This window comes from Macrobrachium nipponense, chromosome 41, assembly GCF_015104395.2.
Source record: "Macrobrachium nipponense isolate FS-2020 chromosome 41, ASM1510439v2, whole genome shotgun sequence".
Taxonomy (NCBI): Eukaryota; Metazoa; Arthropoda; class Malacostraca; order Decapoda; family Palaemonidae; genus Macrobrachium; species Macrobrachium nipponense.
In genome coordinates this window covers 54864446-54885545 of record NC_061102.1, presented here as the reverse complement: position 1 = coordinate 54885545, position 21100 = coordinate 54864446, and the positions used below count along the sequence as shown (strand labels likewise).

Genomic DNA, 21100 nt, shown 5'->3' with positions numbered 1-21100 from the left:
GGGTGTACCCGCGTAGCCAGCACTTGGTTCCCTCCCCGTCTTCTTCTTCTTCTCAGAAGGGGAGACGGGGCCCCGTTCCCGAATGGAACAGGAGGACCAGCAGAAGAACCCCCCCGTCACAACGGGAATGTGACGAGCCCTTCGAAGTTCCCGAGGAGTCTTCTTAGGGGGAATAACAAAACCCGGTTACCAGCTGGTCGCTGCGAGAGCGGCCGCTGGCCTGGCGAGAGTCACCTGAGCGGTTCTCGCCAGCCTTGCTGCTCCGTGCCGTGGTCTTTGGCCGCCGGGAGCGAACTCTGGCGCCGAAACTTTGGCTGCACGGTCTCCCGAGGGAGAGCGTACACTCGGGATCTCCCGCGAACGAGAGACCGAGCCGGAACCTGGCGTCAGCGGCATCGCCGCTAGCACCAGGCGAGGAAGTACCAGAGCTAACCGATACTCCTCTGGTCCCCGTCTATCTCTTCTTACGGAAGGGAGACGGGCCCCGCTCCCGAAGGAGCAGGAGGACCAACAGAAGGACCCCCCGTCCCACCGAGGTGGGACGGGGCCCTTAGAAGTTCCCGAAGGAGACTCTTAGGGGGGGGAGGAGGCAGCCTTCTTCTTCTTCGGCTTATGGGCCTTAGAAGTCGAATGGGGGAAGAGGCAGCAACAGACGAAGACGAAGATGACACCTTCCTCTTCTTCGTCAGCTCACGCAGGACAGTCGTCAGGTCCTCCATCCAGGCCGGAGTCGGGCCTATTGCCGAAGCAACACGGCCCGCCCGACTGCACCTGTCCGGAAGGACCTGGGACTGGGGAAGACACACCATGGGCAGGACCAGCATGGACAGGCGCAGGAACCAGGAGCGACAGGAACAGCAACCAGCTCAGGAGCGGCAGGAACAGCGGCAGCGGTAAACACAGAAGGGACAGCCAAGCCAGTAGCGGGAACCAAATCAGCGACAGGTACGGCAGCCCAGACATCGCCTCGTAGAATCATCGGCAGCCAGCGTGGTACTGGCAGCCGGTCCAGGGTGGGGCGAGCTGCTGGAACAGCGGAAGTCTGGGGCAGGCAACACGAAGAAAACACAGGCGGTGGCGGCATACCCCTCCTCGGTACGGCGGCGACCGGCCCTAGAAGCGGCAGACGGCGTCACGGACACAGCATGGGAGTGTAGACCAGCGGGGGGAAGCAGCATAAGCGGCCGTGAAGTTGTAGTGGAGACCACTCCAAGGTCACCGCCCCAGACCTCGCTAGACTCTGCAGCAGATCGTGGATGCTAGGCACGCCCTGCAGCCGCAGTGGTCCATACCTGTCCAAGGTCGTCTCCCACGGCTTGTAGCACCTGCGGTAGCACAGACAGATTAGTAAGAGGGGTTCCCTCACGCACGGGGGGGGGGGGAGACATGCCCCACCCCGAACGGAAGGAAGACCCCAAAAACAAAATACGAGGAAGCTGAGCGGGGGGGCAGGAAAGAAGACGAAGAATCGGATACCAAGGGAGTCGCGGGAGAGCGTTTCCGGCCACGACTTTCCTGGCAGACCTTCGCATTCCCTACCCCCGCACAGCAGTGAAAAGTAATATGAAAATGAAACAGAATACTGCACTTGCGATTCACTTCATAGAACTTAAAAGAGGGAAAAATCAATTCCGGTAAGAGCGGAAAACTTGATCCATAATAATATGATGCTATCATAAATATATATGAAAATGAACAATACTGCACTTGCTATTTTCACTTTCACAGCAATAAATCGTAAGGATTAATTCCCGGGTAAGAGCGGAAATTGATCCAAAATTAAATTTGATGCAATTAATAAATGAAAATGAAAAGAAAACTGCATTGCGAATCCATTTTCATTGCATTCTATTCATACAAAATAAGAGGCTCTTGCCGAGCGCAATCAAGCTCTCGGCAACGAACGCACAGGGCAAAAATATAATGAAAAAAGAGTACTTACTCTTTCATTACACACTTTCGCCCAAAATACATGACTCGGCGCGAGTGCGCCCGCCCTCGGCACCGAGACATAATTCAAGGGTTCAATACATGAAAAGAGCGGAAATCGCCGTCTCTACGGCGATAGCTCCATGTTGATTCATAATTAAGTAATGAAAATGAAAACGTGTACTTACAGTTTCATTTTCAAGTCAAACCAAACCATTAGTAGAAAACACAATATAAACAAAGCATACGACGATGAAGCGGGCAGAGAGCGATGACGAACACGTCTTCACACCCGCGGCCAGAAAGCAAAAGTGATTCTTCACCTCTCGGGCGCGCGCACGATCGGACAAGCAGTTAACTACCGTCTCCCCTTGTTCGAAGCTTACGACCGTCCCAGCTGCCGCTAGTTACCTTCCTATTGTTAAAGGACCGAGGGTTTGTATTACGTATCGGAACAAAGAGTACTTACTGACAATTTTCACTCACACATTTCCACCCAAAATTTCACATAAATAAAGGGCTCGGGTCGAGCGCATTCGTGCCCTCAGCACCGAGCGCAAGGGGAAAGGATCCATCCCGATTATGAGCCGAAACCTTGATCCATGATGAATTGATGCAATCAAAATAATATATGAAAATGAAAAAGAATACTACACTTGCGATTTCACTTTCACACAAATTAAAAGGGGAAGGATCAATTCCCGGGTAAGAGCGGAAACCTTGATCCAATAAATATGATGCAATCAAAATAATATATGAAAATTAAAAAGAATACTGCACTTGCAATTTCACTTTCATACAAAATAAAGGGCTCGTGCCGAGCACATTCGTGCCCTCGGCACCGAGCGCACAGGGCAAAAATATAAATGAAAAAAAAAAAAAGTACTTACTTACAATTTTCAATTACACATTTCACCCAAAATACACAGCTCGGCGCGAGCGCGCTCTCGCCCTCAGCACCAATCACACAAAATATAAGGATCAATTCTGGGAAACTTCTGAATTTCCCGCACTTACGCCCTTCAGTCCCTGCAATCGTCGGTACCGGAGGGCGTAAAGAACTCATGATCCAAAACAAATCACTTCAATGTAGTAATTGAATAATAAAGAATAGTGAATAATTGTACTTACAATTTTCAGTCACACAATGTAAACAGAAAAAGAAACACAACTATACGAAAAGCAAACGACAAAAAAGCGGGCAGAGAGCGAAGATAAACATGTCTATCCACCAGCAGGCCGAAAGCAAAAAGTGATTCTTCACCTCCCAGTCGCGCGGCGCGCGCACTGTCGGACAAGCAGTTAACTAGCGAACCCCTTGTTCGAAAGCTTACGGCCTATCCAGCTGCCGCTAGTAACCTTCCTATTGTAAAAGGACCGAAAGGGTTGTATCTCGTGTCGGAACAAATGAAGTTTAACAGATGGTTCATAAGTGTATTAGAATTTCCCCCAGAGTTTAGATATATCCCAGGTAGATATAACACTATAGCAGATGCCTTGTCAAGATCGCAAGAGGAAACTGAGAAACAAATCACAACTAATAGCTTCTGCTTTAGCTGTCAGATCATAAATCTAGATTTGGAAAGAGTTCAGATCGAACAGCAAAAGGATGCTAACATTAGAAAAATAGTGGGTAATTTAATGCAAAATGAGGAAGATCAGTCTGAATTTCAGTTAATCAATGGAATTCAATATAAAACATCAGAAGAACCAAATGCTTGTTCACGTTTGTATGTACCTAACGCACTAACCAAAGAAGTTTTAGAACTAACACACTTACAAGTTGTCAGGACATCCTGGAATAAAGAAAACATGTGGAACTGTCACTAGAAACTATTTTTGGCAATGAAGATGCTAAGAGATTTGTTGAGAATTGTCATATCTGTAACATACAAAAAGGTAACGTAAATGTAAAGGCCCCTCTTGAGAAATATCCATCAGAATTAACTCCAGTCCAAGTAGTTTCAATGGATTTTGTAGGTCCATTTCTAAACACAACTAAAGGTAACCGTCAGATATTAGTTTTCATAGATTACTTGACTAGATATGTTGAGATCATTCCAGTAAGAAATAGAGAAGCAACTACTGTAGCAGAAGCTCTGAAATCTAGAATAATTACTAGACATTCATGTCCTCAAACATTATTACCTGATAATGCAACTCCACCCAGACATACTTATAATTATGAAGACTACGTTGCTTGGAAGACAAGACAGGCCTTCGAGACAGTAAAAGTTACAAGGGCTCGATTAAAGGAGTTACATCAAAAGTCTAGTAGTAAGTATTACAATCAGAAATCAACAGTTCCAGATTTAAAAATAGGGAAACAAGTATATGTGCTTAACCATAGAGTTGAAGGACCTAATGTTAAAGTGAGTCCTAAATTCCTAGGTCCATATAGAGTAATAGAAAGGTTGAAGTTAAATAAATTTAAGCTAATGCATGAATCAACTTTAAATGAAACTGTTGCACATTGGAACCATATTAAGGTAGTACATTCCGACATTTTGTCAGAAGAATATTTAAAGGATTTTAAAGATTTAAAGGAGTCAAATAGTAAAGAAAACAGTAACGTAAATGATTCCCATACTTCATCAGCATTTGACTCCACGATACAATTTAAGGAAAAGATAGGACCAAGTGCTACAGTTAAATAACATTGTTGCATAAGGTTTACTGCTTAGGATGTATTTTGCAGGAAATGGATTTCACTATGGATCATGGTGAGGGATATCTGCATCTCCCTCTTGCAAATCAAGAATGGAGCAATCTTAAAGGATCACGGTCAAGTCAAGATGATACATGATATCGCAGTGGTGAAGATTAATATAACAACTGTAGATCAGCAACAACAACAATTGCGGGATTTGCTGAGTGAACTGGAAAGTGTCATAGGTAGTAACCAAAATAATACGATTCTATTGAAACTCAGAGAGGATATCAGCCAGGTTTTAGCTAAAAGAGTTAGGAAGCGTTCACTTCTTCCATTTATAGGTACCGTACAGCATTAAACACTTTGTTTGGTGTAGCCATTGATTGTGATGTAGATAAGGATAGAGCTAGAATAGAAAAGTTAGAAATGTGGGTGGCTGAACGAGGTACAATTATGAACAAAGTTATCGATGCGGCTAACAAAAACCAAGAGTTGATCAATAAACTGAAGGACTTTGTTAACAATGTAGCTCAAAACATTACAAATGAGTTAAATGATTTGCATAGGTCCAAACTTGTGAACCAATTAATGTTTGAAAAAGAGTCATTTTTGTTGAATTATAAGGAACTTCTGAATGCCATTATGATGTCAACAAAGAACATTTTATCACCATACCTTATCAGTCCTAGTGGGTTAAACCTCACTATAGAAAAGTGTATGTTAGATCACCACTTCAAGCCGCTTGTGCGCAATGTCCTTCCTTACTATAGTTTAATACCAGTGAAAAGGGTTTCTGATCACATTGTTTTAGTTATACCATTTAACAATAATGAAGTTAATAACTTGATATCTATTTACCCTTTCCCAATGTTAGTAAATAACAAGTCAATTGTTTTGAACCAAGACATAGTATAAAGGCTGGTCGGGAAAAGGTCTTACCCCGAAAGGGCTGCTGTGTAGTCCTTGATTCTTTCGGTGTCTTCTTTACCACCTTTGTCGGCAAATACTTCCTCACTGAAGAAGTCAGCAGGTCCTGGGTAGCCTTCTGAGTAAGGGAAAGCACGATATCCTTAATAATTTCCGATGGGAAAAGTTGTCCTGAAAGTGGGGAGAACATCAACTCCGACTTTTGCGCGTTCGAGACTCCCTTAGCAGCGAACGAGCACAACAGAGACCTTTTCTTCAGCACACCTGCCGTAAAAAGTGAAGAAAGTTCATTAGCTCCATCCCTCAAGGCTTTGTCCATACAGGACATAATGCTTCTGGGTAAATCCAAATTCGAAGGTTCTTCCATCTCTAGGGTACGAGCCAAAGCCCCCAACGACCAATCGAGGAAGTTAAAAACTTCAAAAGTCCGATAAATGCCCTTCAGCAAATGATCGAACTCTGATGAAGTCCACCACACCTTGGCTGCGTGTAGGGCATGCCTACGGGAGCTGTCCACGATATTAGAAAAGTCCCCCTGGGAGGAGGCAGGAACTCCCAGGCCAAGACTTTCCCCCGTAGCGTACCACACACCAGACTTCGAAGCCAACTTGGCCGGAGGGAAAGCGAATGAAGTCTTCCCCGCTTCTCTCTTCTCCTTCAGCCATTCATTGATCCGTTGAAGAGCTTTCTTAGCTGTGATCGACAGCGTCATTTTCAAGAAAGAAGATTTCTTGGGTGCTTTAGTCTTTGAGAATTGAGACAGAGGAGATAACGGAGCGGACGGTTGAAAATCTCCTTCAAACAAGGAAAGAAGGCACTCAGTTAGCTTCTTGTAATCCGAGGAAGGCGTTTCCACATTCTTGTCCTCTTCCGAAAAAACTAAGTCTTCCTCCTGAGATGAAATATCCTGGAATTCCAGATCTTGATGAAAATCCAATGAGGGATCCTTTTCCAAAGCTTGCCTGGACAGCGAATGAGAAACTGCCTCATTACAAAACCCTTCCCCTTCTTGTCGGGAAGAAGACGGTTCAGCGCTGCCGCCTGTGTCCTGCGTCCACTGCAACAGCTGCGTCCACCATGCGTCCATCACTCTTCCTCTTGCGTCCTGCGGTGTCGGAGAAACGTCCCTCCTATAGGACACACTGCGTCCTGGATTGCGAGATAATGCCGCCTGAGAAAGGGGAGGCAACGGCTTGTCCTGCGTCCTCTTGGAGGACTTAACTGGAAGAGAAGCGTCCTTACGTCTAGCCGAAGGTTGATCGGGCCTTTCCCAGGATTTAACAAGGACTGCTAATCTCTCCTGCATATCTCGCAAAACTTCCTTAGTCTCCGCTTCCTGACGAGAATCATGAGGAGGAGGAGAACGAGGACGCATTGGGCTGAAGCAAAGAGGCGAGCGATCCTGACGTCTACGAAGCGGAGGTTCTCTATTAGGAGAATAACCGCTCATCGCACGGTTAGCCACATCTAAAGGACGAGAAACCCTCTTCCTCTTCATAGGGATTGCGTCCTCATCTTCCGACGAAAAAATCTCAGGGCTACTCCAACCCTCTTGCTCGTAAACCCTTTCATCCTGGGACGAGGTCGGCATGTACGATCTCTTGAGAGGACGAGATTCATCCAAAAAGCGTCTATTCCTTCCTGAAGCAGAACTATCAGAAGAATAAAAGCACTTCCCAGTAACGCCTTTTCTCTGGCATACTGCTGCAGCCTGGGACGCAACAACAGGACTGCCTGAAGGGATGACTGATTGTGAGCTAACCCCTCTCGCCTCCCTTCGACTGTCGACATGCCTTCTCCCTTAGGTCTGGGAGCTTGACAGAGGTCTAGGTCTAGGAGCACGAGAGGGACGATCAGGCGCCCCCTCCACAACACTGTCACCAACATTAAACACTTCCACTTTATCCGTTAATCGCTTGATCTGATCCCCCATGGAAGCAAGGGCAGCGAACACTTTCACAATCTGCGGATCAGTAGTGTCCTCAGATACAGCAACGGGCGCAGGAGAAACCTGAAGGGAAGGTGCTACTAAATCTACATGTGAATGAGCTGGAGAAGACACAGACATAGATTCATTCAAAGGTTTACCCGAAGATCCAGATCTCTCACTTCTAGACACTGATCTTCTCACCCGATCTTTTTCCAGTCTTTCCACATACTTAACAAGAGCCTTCCACTCTCTCTCATTTAGACTCTCACATTCATTGCACCTATTCTCCCACGTACATACAAACTCTCGACACTTCTTACATACAGTATGGGGATCTACCGATAATTTTGGCAGTCTCACTTTACACCCTTCTTTCACACAAACTCTAAACATACTACCTGAATCAGACATACTAACGAAATATCAATTGCGATTGCCAAGCTAACTTTCCAAATACGATACCAATATCCAACCATCGAAAAGTCAGTCAACGAGCAGGAAATTCTATCAGAGAACCTTCAACGATGTTGCCGGTTCGGCTGGCAGAGAAAATCTGACGAAAATGGGAATGGTTCCGAGCACCAGCGCCACGGGAACGGGGTGGCGATCACCTCAACTACCAGTGTACTAGCGGTTGCCGCGAGTTTTGAAATTCTGCCAGTGCGACAAGAGGATAAGCTATATATATACCTGCCAGGTAAGTGTCATGCATAAAAGAATTGGATTCACCTGGGCAGTTGTACCTGGTTCTCCCGCGAGTGGAGGGAGATGACGTCATCACCACCAGTGTTGGCTATGCCTACGCGCTAAATTTGAATTTAGTCTCCCGCCGCTCGTGGGAATCACGGCTGTATAATTGTTCGGTAAGACACTACAATAAAACTTGTGTTCATTAATATAATTAAAATAAACTAAGTGGTGTTTAACTTGCCAGAGTCCCAGTACCCTAGAAACTCCTGAGAAACTGGATAATGAAAGGAAACGATTAATAAGATTTTGTGAACCTGCAATGTTCCTAAGAAAAGAAAAACTCAACCACAAGCAATATAAATGAAGGTTATCCCATATAACACTATTAACTTTAACAAATATAACCAAGGTTACCGAAAAAACTGACAAATAATAAAGAGAAGAGAAGAGAGAAGGAGAATACTAAAAGGAAAGTCACAACACTAGAAGCTTGAACCAGAAGTACAGATCTCTGCATTTAATTGAATTAAGTTATAAAAATTGATTTAATGGAACAGTTATTAATGAAAATTGACAATAATTTTTTATTTAGTTATTAAAGCTGTGAAAGGTGTAATTACGAATGTAAAGTACTATTTTTTATAGGTTTTCTGTTTGTAAGCAATGAAGCCCCATTGCCGAGGGCGGAGATTGAGCTGTTGGCCGGCTTCTGCCCAGACAAGTTCTATATCAATCCTCCCTGTGTGGATGTGCAAGTGTAGATATTCTTTTAACTGGACATCACTGGAGTTCGAGTTTCGAACATGCTTATCACAGACTGTGAAGCATAAAAGGAGTGGGTTTTAGAAGCCAGCAGCATTGTTTGTTAGTCAGTCTACCTTGGGATGCGGTGTGAGTAACAATTTGTATGAATAACTTGATTTAGCCATATTCAGTGTTAAAATGTATTAAATTTAAAAGTTTCATAGTTAGTTATAATTTGCATAGATTTAAGTACTTTATAAACACTATTTTAAGCCTTTTTTTATTCGTAATGACTTAGCTAAATTTTGTGTAATGCAAGAATTTCATCATCCATCAGTGAATCTTGTATTGCTGTTCTACTTGAGGCCACTTGTTCAAGCATAAAACTCAGTACAGTATATTTGTGAAGAATGTTGGAGAGATTATGTCCATAGTATAAAACGCTGCACAGTATATTCCAGGGAATGTTGGAGAAATTATGTCCATAGTATAAAGAAATGTACTTGGCCATGTACCAAGTGCAAATTATTGAGTAGTACTCATTTACAACATTAGCCTGGTAAGGAATTCTCACCACTTTATCTTTTGCACTTCTATTTTGATATTCTCTGTACATCTTGCCAGTTTTAAAGACTACCACATAGGTAGTATCAAGGGCCTTATCATGTACCTACTGTTTGTGTAATAGTAATTTTTTTTAGAATAAGTTACTTATACACTTGTGTTTACTGTATGTTTCCAGTAGGAATGTTGATGTGAAGCTGTTGTCAGGATAGTCACAAGAGGCCTTGTGAAAAGTATTAAACATAAGGAAACGGCTTTGCGTCATTAATTCACCCCACCACAAGGTTGTAGCTGACAAGTAGGTTCTGGCGGCCCAGAACCTCTCACAAGTCTAACCAAAATCCTATAAGATCTTACAACAGTCCTATGTCATAGACAAGACCTAGTATAGATGACTGCGCAGCTAAATGGTTAGAGACATATTTCAATGTGCCTGCATGCTTACCTAAACTTCCAATAACCTTGCTTTAACCTGGCCTTTGACTCTCCCAACATGACATCATTGAAAACAGAATGACATGCACAACTAGGCTAGGCCTATTCTAAAACACGCCATGCCCAATGAATACTAGCCAACATGAAAAACCCTAACTGTAGTAGTATTTTGGTAGGAACAAAAAAAAAGTCCTTACTGAACTCTTAAGCCTAGCTATCAACTTAATGAATGCACTTCCTAAAGGGTAACCCACCATGGATTATTATCTTGGAAATTGATTTTTGGAGTAGTTTACAGATTCCCGGGCCAGTTTCCCAGGCCGCGCGACACCCAAATCCATCCGCCACGGTAAGTAGCCTTACTGTAACCCGTGGCTAGCGCGCACAGCGCAACTTTACCTCTTGCCAGAACATGCCGTGCTTGCCAAGAATCTTTAAATATGCGGATAAGGCGCGAAGCGCCGTTCCGCCACGGCCTTACTGACAGCACACATAGGTACTAGGGTAAAAAACCGCATGGTACAGGGGTGGACCATGTACGATCAATGTGTACAACCCCAAAAAAAGGAGGCTACATTATAACACGTCCTGACACCGGAGTAGAGGTCTTTAGCTCCGTTTCTCACCAACAACAAGTCGCGTCTGATGCCCATCTCCGATGTCAGGACGTGTTATAATGTACTTTTCTTGGGGTTGTACACATTGATCGTACATGGTCCACCCCTGTACCATGCGGTTTTTTTACCCTAAATGAATCGTTGCAGATAGGTATGTAGTCGCTCCCTACTTTGTTTGTTGTTGTTTTGATATCGCCGCCATATTGGTTTTGGTGTTCTTCCGCCGATTTTGGTCGGCGGTCGAGTGGGCCCGCGAATCTGTAGGTGCTCCGATTTTTGCTATCCTACTTTAAGCTACTGTTGCTGAAGGAGGTGATGTTGTTTACTGTCAGTCAATTAGTAGTATCAACCTAACCTCACAACTCTACTCGGAACCCTTTGTACCATTATTAGGTAGGTAGTATTAGGCTAACCTCACATCTCTATTGGGGACCCTTTCTACCTAATGGGTATTTTTGGGTGGGGTACAACACAGGGTGAGAGAATGGACATGCTGTTGTTATGATGGTGGTATTTCTGGGTTGTAGCTAACATACCTAAGAATTACTACCATTAGGCTATACCTACCTAGTATTAGGTAGCTACTACTAAAGTACATTAATGACAAATGTCACATCTGATACCTAGGTAGGCTAACTCCTAGGACAGCTTAGCTATCAGGTTATCCTAGGTAGTTAGCGCGCATTCACACTCGATTACAGATATAAAATTCAAATTTGCCAGTACAGCGTGCAACTACCTACTAGCTAGTAGGTATAGGTAGCTAGGTAGTACTAGGGCTAGTATAGAAAAAAATTACTCTTGAACTTACATTCTTACCTCAGTCAGTCCTGCAGACAGCTAGATGCCTTTGCCAGTTGGTAGTTCAATGAATGAGAGCGCCTCGCAGTTTTAATCAATCAAGGTATTAATAATAAGCCCAGGCTGTGTATACAAGTTCGATGTTGGCTAAAGGGTTCAATAGGCAGCGCTGTAGTATTCTCTACGTTCCACGTTCGTTCCTAACTTCCTACGCGGTGACAGTCACAGAGTCACTCCACAACACAGTTACGGGCACACTGTGATTGTCACTTCACTGTTCACTGTTTATGAGGGGCACGCAAAGCTTTATTTCCTTGTTTACTTAATTATTATTTAGTTTAACTTTACTTTATGTTACTTCAAAATGTTTATATTAATTCATGTCTCTTATCCCTTTTCTGCAAAAATAGTAACCCGAAAAATTACAGATGTTTCTAAATTACTTTACTTTTGACCCAACCCCCTTTAATTTCTTTATCTTTGCAGAGCCGTCTAAATTTTGAGCGCTATCCTTATATATTCTCCCAGCTTTCTGTTAGGGGATTTCAGTGTCCCTAAATTTATGCCCTGATCTGTTTTTTTTTTTTTTTCACGTGTTAATGTTCGGTGGTGTCCGCATATTTCACAGGCCTCGTCCTTAAATTTACCACGGAAGTTAGCCTTTAAGTTCAAAATATTCAGTCTGGGTTTCATTATGAAACTACACGCATTCTTTGTTTCCAATTCCCTTATGTACTACTTGTTTTCCTCCAAGTCTAAGAATCTCAACTTCATTTCTTTCCTCTTTTCTTTCAGTCTCTTGGATACCTTGATTAATTATCATCTTTATTTCTTTTTTCAGTGATTCTTTGGCACATTCTCTTATTCCGTTAATTTCTATATTATATTTGGTACATATGTTCACCACGCGTTTTGTCCAACATTGCCTATGGGGGATTCTTAATTGATCTTCTACCATTTCTTTGATTAGTCTTTTCTCCTCCGAATTTATGACGCTGTGGAAAAGCATTTTCTTATAATTCAATTCTGTAGGCTACTGGCCATATGCCGGACTCCGCTATAATTCCCCAATACGGTGTGCCCTTGGGTTATTCATACATTCCTCGGGGGATTCTGTATTGCATTTTCTCAATACATATAGTAGTAGTACCTAATATTATGAGTTTATTATTGCATGGTCGATGGTTATGGGTCGAGACAATACCTTTACAACGGCGCCTCTTAATCTTAAGACTTATTTTTAATTGTTGAACTCTCATTTTTTTCTCTTTTTTTCCATATCATGTATAAGGTTTCTTTTCTTATTTCATTATGAACTGTAAATAGAAATTTTCCAACGATATAACTTTCATTCTTTTCAAAAGGTTGCTGAAGTCCAATTGTTTTAATGCGTTCTTCTCTGCAAGTAAAACAATATAAAAGAAAATGAAATATGTCTTCTTCTGTATTAACACAAAAAGGACAACAGGTGTGCCCATTCTGGTGTCTTTTTGTTATATTTAAATGTAGTGAGTTGGTTCTGTCTCTAAAGAGACGTATCGAACCAAAAGTGTTGTCATAAATTTCTTCATCTTTTATTCCTCTTTTCCACATTTTATATATATATATATATATACGGTCACTTTACTTTCCAAGTCTTCCTTCCACTTCACTGTGTCCCAGATTCTGGCTTTGTCCTTTATTTCTGTTTTGGACATTCCTTCCAATTTTCTTGAATTTATTTTAATTTCATGCATGTACTTTTCCACTGTTTTCCACCATTTTCTTTCCTTTTCTTGCATATCCATAATTATTTTCTTCAGTAACTCTTTCCGTTCATTTATAGTATTATTTACATAACTTAGCTTTCCACTCATAATTCTGCTTTTCATGGTAGATGCTCCTATCTACCCCCTTAATGTGGCAACTACTGTACTTCTACATGCTCCTAATATTTTTCTATAAACCCCATTCTCTGTTCTTTGCAATTTTTCTATTTCTGTGTCTGTTAAATTAACTACATTGGTTCCATATAAGACTGATGGTAGAGCTATATTTTTCCAGAATGTTTTACCTATAAGTACTTTGTTACAGCTTTTCTCTATCACGGAATAGGTTAGCTTGGCTAACTTCTGTGCTTTGTCCATCATTTCCTTTTTCTGTAGCTTAAACCGATTTCTAGAATCGTTTACCTTTATTCCTAAATATTTTATATTCTCCCTCACTTTTATATCCTCAATCTCTCCTGGTTTTTCCTTCATATTGAAAATAATGATGCTACTTTTCTCTTTATTTATTCTAGCCCACATTTATTTCCTATATATATTACAATCTTTATATTTATCCTTGCATCTTCTATATTTCCTGCTAATACTAACCCATCGCCAGTGAAGAAAAGTGTCCCTATCTTTACTAATTCGTTTTCGAATCCTGTCCCTTCCTCCTCCATTTTCCTAATTATTAAATACGTCATCAATTTGAAAAGTGATGTAGAACCTGTGCACCCTTGCCTAATTCCACTGCTAATTTCCATTTCCTGTTCAACTCCCTCCCCTAGGTCTATTAGTGTGCTATCCCCTTCGTATATATTAGCTACTGCCTCTATGATTTTTTAATGTATTTTGAACTGTTTCATGACTTCGATCATAACTTCTCTTTTTACCGGGTCAAAGGCTTTACTGTAATCGATAGCTATTACTATTAAGAGTTTTCTATTCCTATAGCTCTCTTCTACACGATATTGAAGTGTAAGGATATTATCTTCAATCCTACTCTCTCCTGTGAATCCTGCTTGGCATTCGTGATCTTCTTCATTCATTCTGAGGTGTGCTTCTATTTCGTCTTTTATCAGCATCATGAATACTTTGTATGATATATTTAATAAAGCTATTGGCCTTAGATCCTTAGCCCTTGGTTTCCTTTTCTTTTCTATCATTTTCGTTCTCGATTGCATGGATTTTAGTGCCGAACGCCCGTAGGAAATCACAAAACACTGAGAAAATGATAGCTCGTAAACCTTGATAGCTTATAGCTAGTATGTCTTACAAATTCTTCCATACTCCATATATTTTCAGTTCAATACTATCTACGATAGTATTGAACTTTATGCAATACGGTTGAGAGTCAATGCTTCAAAGGAAACGTCAACGCCTCAATTCGTGTTCAAGAATGCAAAGAGATCAAAAAAGAAATAAGCCAAAGAAGAATATTTAACGTAGCCATGAAAGAAATTACACAAAATGTTCGATTATTCAAAGCCTCAATATTGTTTTAATGCAATGAACTCCCTATTAGCAAAGTGGCGCGCACTACTATCACTTCAACACTGAATTCCCACGAATATCACTATTGCTTTAACTCGCTGGGTCTCTGATGGAGACCGGAATAGGAATGGGAATATGAGAAAACAGTTAGACCAGGGAATAAGTGCAAGGAACAGTATGTGAAGGGCAAACAAAACAATTTCCAATTTCAATTACTTTAGCCCATGGATGGGACGAGCGCAGACCGAGCCAGGCGTAGGCGAAACTAGGAGACCTATTAATGGGGGTCCGCCTACGGCCAACTAACTATAGAGGGCCACCGGGGGCCACCGGGCATGCACAAATTATAATACTAATTCTTTTCTTAATTCATATGGAAAGGTATTGAGGTTGTTTTAGAATATGTAAACCTATCAATTTGTGAATCACGTTTTTATATAACTCAAATTTGCTCAAATACTTTTTCAAAATTCAAATTAGGTAATGAAATAAAACCGCTTGGTATGTAAACAAAATATAATTGCGAGAATCAAAATTAGCACTTGCTTATTATAAAAAAGAAAAAAATATACTGGAATTAATCATTTAATATAATCATGATATGTTTTAACAGTGAGATCAAAAGAAATTAAGACATTTGATTGCTTCAATTAATGACTTCAGTTAAAGTATAGCTATAATAAGATTCCATTACAATTTGTTACTTGATTATTGAACCTAATCATTTGATTAATAGTATTAATAACAGAACGATGCAGATGTATTAATTTGATACATATGGATCCTTCTGTTATTAAGTTTCCTAGCGAAAATATCAACAAACATTTCCATATCGATATTCTTTGCCCTGCCATGGTGGATCCCAATTACCGATACAATGGTCAATTTATGATCACATAAAGAATGAGCTCAAAATGAGGGCGGGCACCTGGACCCCATTATAAACCATCTTGAGGGTTCCCACTATAACCCTGCCAAGTTTCATGCCCATCGGCAGACGGACGGACAGACATAGCGCCCATTATAGTAAAATTTGCTTTCTTCTTGTATGATCTTCACTCCATGCGGTATTTTGTTGTATAGTCTTGGTGCACTGATTTTCAGATTGTTGTAGGTTCAAGTAGCCTATGCATGTCTGATATCAATATTCATTTCAGGTCTATAGAAACTTAAGCAGTTTTTTAGATATGTTGGTTCCCCATATTTTAGTGTTTTAAAGACCGGAAGAAGTAATTTGTATTTTATTCTTGCTTATACTAGGAGCCAATGTAGCTCGATTAGTGCCAGGGTTATTCTGTAACGGTAACGCAATCTTTTATTAATCTGGCGGCTCTTATTTTGTACTCCTTGCAATTTTATTAATAGATAATATGAAAACTGTAGTACATAACGTTGCAGTAGAGCCTCGAAAGTACTTAGTTACAAATTTTAGTTTTCAGAGTATCCTCTTTTAAACATTTTCTCATGGGTGCAATTTGTTCCTACACGATATACAAACCCTCGGTCCTTTACATTAGGAAGACTCACTAATTGGTGGGAGGAATGTGAGTGAGCCTCTAGAACTGACTGGAGTTCATATGCCACCTTTATAATGTATTTTATTAGCTTTGTTTATATTTATTGTAGATTGCAGATTCTCTGGAATCATGTAGTCTCAGGATACAAGAAAGACACAACGAAGTTTTTTCTTTTCTTCATTCGCACAAAAATAAAATATACAGTATCAACATACAAGTTTAGTTTGTCTTGAGAGTAGAGGCGAAGTGTTGGTGTTGGAAGCTTTTCTTCCCCACGGCTGGCAAGGCCCACAACCTCACCATCTCGTTGCTAAATTGTTTCTCTCTGCTTTTCTGTTGACATCCCTCCAAGGCAATATCTCCTCCTTCAGTAGTATACGTTTTTTTTTTTTTTTTTTTCTTTTGCCGCCCCTTTAACTTCATTGGGTGGTGATTAATGATGGTTTTCAAAGTACCAACCTCTTTGGGCAGTATTAAATTTCAACATCTCTTTCGCTGGGCGTGATTACTGACGTCACCGGAACTGTCCGGGTTCCGGTGGGAGGGGAAAAGTTATTTCAATAGCTTTATCATAAAGCAGTCGAATGCAATTTTTAACTGTCGCCATTATGATAAAACACTCCGCTTGTTTGGGTTATTACGACAAAACACTTCCTTTGCTCAACGGAATTCTCTCTCTCCCACTATTCATCTGCCTATCACTGGAGCTTTCTCTCTCTTTTTATATTTACTCTATTTTCTCTAACATTACATCACTCGGCTACCACTATGGTACATTGTCCTCAATGTTCTATTTACAGAATTGGTCATAATGGACACAATTCTAAAAAAAAAAAAAAAAAAAAAAAAAAAAAAAAAAAAAAAAAAAAAAAAAAAAAAAAAAACACTTTCCACAATCGTGGAGAAAAAAAAGTAAGCATATCAAATTATCAAAAATTATCATCAAGTAAAAAATAAACAATGTTAACATCAATTGTCAATCATGGTTCATTCCTTTTCATTTCTGTCAGTACTACCCCTGTATTTTTTTAATGATCAGCTTTCTTCCCTATTATGATAAACAAAACAACCTACTACTATTCCCACTAGAATTACTTATGATATAATTGGAGATATCTTTTCTGCATAGTAAAAGTAGTCATCAACATAGTTCAATTTTTCAAGTTTCTTTAATTCTGAGACAATTTTGAATTCTTGTATCTTATATGAGTAATTTTTAGTATATGGCACACGTTTCTTGAATTCATATGTCGTAAAAACATTAGGTTCATAATACAAATGGTTGACTATTATCAGTTGACATGATGTAAAAGATTCAACATTTTTAAACCTTTTTTCTGTTGTTACATTATTACATTTAATTTTAGCTACAACAGTATGTAGTGAAAATACAAAAATCTCTTGATCAATTATCAGTGCTTTAAAAGTTTTAGCATAGTCTGTGATTGTACATACATCATTTTCTTGATTTTGATTAATCAATATTTCTTTTGGATACATGGGTAGCCTATGACACTGTATTTTCATATAGACTATCAAAGTTACATATGAACTCATGGGTCTTAAACGGGTACGCCCATTAAATTGTTTATCAGTGAAAAAGGACAACAGTAGAACGTGCTCTTCTAATGCAAAATGTATGATTTTACCTTTTGTAAGATTATTAATTTTGATCGTTGATTATCATAGGCAATGGGTACAAAGTGACTAGTGTGTTTGTGATCCTAGTATTGAAAGGTACAATTAAAATAATTTTATCATAAAGCATGTCATGAAAAAATACGTGCACTGTTTTCTCATGACGTAATCCCGCCGCTCCAAATACGTTTCCCTCCCTTGTTCCAGCTTCCAGGCCCTGGTTATTCACTTTGGAGGCGATACAGGATGGTTCTCCTGTGTGTTTTTGTGTTTTTATTTCCAAGTCACTCTGGCTCTCCGTGGAACACACATCTGTGTGTTGTTGTAAATTAATTTCTATATATGAGAAAAGGATATGCCCTTATTATAAAAAAAATTCTACATAAAAGTCCGCGTGGTTATGAACAGACCCCGCAGGCAGTAATTGCCCTCCCTCTAAATTAAACTCTAATAGCCTGCCCGCCCGTCCCGGGACGCTCGGAGGGCGCCTGCCCGCCCGTCCCTGGACGCTCGGCGGACGCCTGCCCGCCCGTCCCGGGACGCTCGGCGGACGCCTGCACGCCCGTCCCGGGAAGCTCGGCGGACGCCTGCCCGCCCGTCCCGGGAAACCGCTCGAGCGGACGCCTCCCCGCCCGTCCCTGACACTCGGCGGGCGCCTGACTGCCCGTCCCGTGACCCGAAGCGGGCGCCTCCGCCCGTCCCGGGACGCTCAGCAGGCGCCTGCCCGCCCGTCCCGGGACGCTCAGCGGGCGCCTGCCCGCCCGTCTCGGGACGCTCGGCGGGCGCCTGCCCGCCCGTCTCGGGATGCTCGGCGGGCGCCTGCCCGCCTGTCTCGGGACGCTCGGCGGGCGCCTGCCCGCCCGTCCCGGGACCTGCGGCGGACGCCTGCCCGCCGTCCCGGGACGCTCGGCGGCGCCTGCCCGCCCGTCCCGGACGCTCAGCGCGTGCGCGTGGAGCCTGCCCGCCCGTCCCGGAGCCCTCGCTCGGTGGGCGCCCTGCCCGCCCGTCCCGGGACGCTCGGCGGGCGCCTGCCCGCCCGTCCCGGGACCCGCGGCGGGCGCCTGCCCGCCGTCCCTGGACGCTCGGCGGGCGCCTGCCCGCCCGTCCCGGGAACCGCGCGGGCGCCTGCCCGCCCGTCCCTGGACGCTCGGCGGGCGCCTCGCCCGCCCGTCCCGGGACGCTCGGCGGGCGCTTTCTCCCGCCCGTCCCGGGACGCCCGGCGGGCGCCTGCCCGCCCGTCCCGGGACGCTCGGCGGGCGCTGCCTGCCCGCCCGTCCGGGACGATCGGCGGGCGCCTGCCCGCCCTTCCCGCCCGGGACGCCTCTCGGCGCCTGAGCCGTGCCCGCCCTCCCGGGCACGCTCGGCCCTTCGGGACGCTGGCGCCCCGCCCGCCCTCCCGGGAGCGGCGGGGGGCGCTGCCCGCCCGGTCGACGCTCGGCGCGCTCCTGCCCGCCCGTCCTGGGACCAGCGGCGCGCCTGCCCGCCCGTCCCGGGACCCGCGGCGGGCGCCTGCCCGCGGCCGTCCCGTGAGCTCGGCGGGCCCTGCCCGCAACCCGTCCCGGGTACGCCTCCGGCGGGGCTTTCCCGCCCGTCCCGGACGCCCGGCGGGCGACCTGCCCCCCCGTCCCGGGACGCTTCGGCGGGCGCCTGCCCGCCCGTCCCGGGACGCTCGGCGGCGCCTGCCCTCCCTTCCCGGGGACGCTCCGTCGGGCCGGCCTGGGCCCGCCCTTCCCGGGACGCTCGGGTGGGGGGGGGGCCCGCCCTTGCCCGCCCGTACCCGGGACGCTCGACGCGCTCCTGGCCCACCCCGTCCTGGACCAGCGGCGGCGCCTGCCCGCACCCCCCCCCTCCCGTGACCCGGAAGGCGGGCGCCTGCCCGGCCCTTTCCCGGGACCTCGGCCGGAGCCCGCCTACCTCCGCCCTTCCCTGGGACGCTCAGGAAAACGGGTAACGCCTGCACCCGCCCGTCCCGGGAGCTCGGCGGCGCCTGCCCGCCCGTATCCTCGGGACGGGGGCCTCGGCCCGGGCCCGCCCTGGGCACCGCCCGTCCCGGGCGGCTCGGGCGGGCTCCTGCCCGCCCGTCCCGGGACGCTCGCGGGCGCCCTTCCGCGCCCGTTTTTTCCCGGGACGCTCGGTCAGGGGCCTGCCCGCCCGCCCGTTCCCGGGACGCTCGCGGGCGCCTGCCCGCCCGTCCCGGGACCCGCCTCGGGCGGCGCCTGCCCGCCCGTTCCCGGGACGCTCGGCGGCGCGCCTGCCCGCCCACCCGTCCCGGGACGCTCGGCGGACGCCTGGCCGCCCGCCCGTACCCGGGGGGGACCGCTCGGACGGGGACGGCGCCTGCCCGCCCGTCCCGGGACGTCTCGGGCGGACGCTGCCCGCCCGTTCCCGGACGCTCGCGGGGGCGCCTGCCCGCCCGTCCCTGGGACGCTCGTTCGGGCGCCTGCCCACAAAGTGCCCGTTACCTTCGGGAGCGTCCTCGCTGGCGCCTGCCCGTCCGTTCCGGGACGCTCGGCGGCCGCCTGCCCGACCCGTCCCTGGACCGCTCGGCGGGCGCCTGCCCAGCCCGTTTACCCCGGGAACGCGTCGGCGGGCGCCATGCCCGCCCCCCGTCCCTGGGACGCTCGGCTGGGCGCCTGCCCGCCCGTCCCGGGACCCCTGCCCCGGCGGGCGGCCTGCCCGGCCCGTCCCTGGGACGATCGGGGTGGAGGGCCCTGGCCCGCCCCCCCCCCCCGTACCCTGGACGCTCGGACGGCAGGGGCCTAGCCTGCCCACTGCCCCGCACCCGTTTCCCGGGACCCGGGCGCCCGCCACCCGCCGTCCCGGGGAACCCCGGGGCGGGCGCCAGCCCGCCCGTACCCTGGACGATCGGCGGGTGCCGCCTGACCCGCCCGTCCCGGGACGCTCCGGCGGGGCGATTGCCCGCCCGTCCCGGGACGCTCGGTGGGCGCTTTCCCCTCCCGCCCGTCCCGGGACGCTCGGCGGGCGCCTGCCCGCCCGTCCCGGGGCGCTCGGCGGGCGCCTGCCCGCCCTTCCCATGGGACGCTCGCGGGCGCCTGCCCCGCCCGTCCGGACCCTTGCGCGCGCCTCCTGCCCCCCCGTCCTGGGACCAGCGGCGGGCGCCTGCCCGCCCGTCCCGGGGACCCGCGCGGGCGCTGCCCTGCCCGTCCCGGGACGCTCGGCGGGCGCCTACCCGCCCTTCCTGGACGTCGACGGACACCTGCACGCCCGTCCCGGGAAGCTCGGCGGGCGCCTGCCCGCCCGTCCCGGAACGCTCGCGGACACCTGCCCGCCCGTCCCGGGACGCTCTGCGGACGCCAGGCCCTGCCGCCCTCCAGGGACGCAGGCACACCTGCCCGCCCGTCCCATAGCCATGCCCTGCAGCGGGCGCCTGCCCGCACCGTCCCGGGACGGAT

At 46.4% G+C, this 21100-nt stretch overlaps 2 protein-coding genes across 2 annotated transcripts in view; both read right to left on the bottom strand.

The window, feature by feature from the left end:
• LOC135212772 (deoxyhypusine hydroxylase-like) overlaps positions 1–11439 on the bottom strand; it is a 45564-nt gene extending 34125 nt beyond the window's left edge. The window contains exon 1 of the mRNA XM_064246543.1: positions 11301–11439. The gene's annotated coding sequence lies outside the window, so the exon portion shown is untranslated. The remainder of the gene's footprint in view (positions 1–11300) is intronic.
• Positions 1–11771, bottom strand: part of LOC135212771 (decapping and exoribonuclease protein-like) — a 202819-nt gene extending 191048 nt beyond the window's left edge. Inside the window, exon 1 of the mRNA XM_064246539.1 lies at positions 11309–11771. The gene's annotated coding sequence lies outside the window, so the exon portion shown is untranslated. The remainder of the gene's footprint in view (positions 1–11308) is intronic.
• Positions 11772–21100: the final 9329 nt, after the last annotated feature.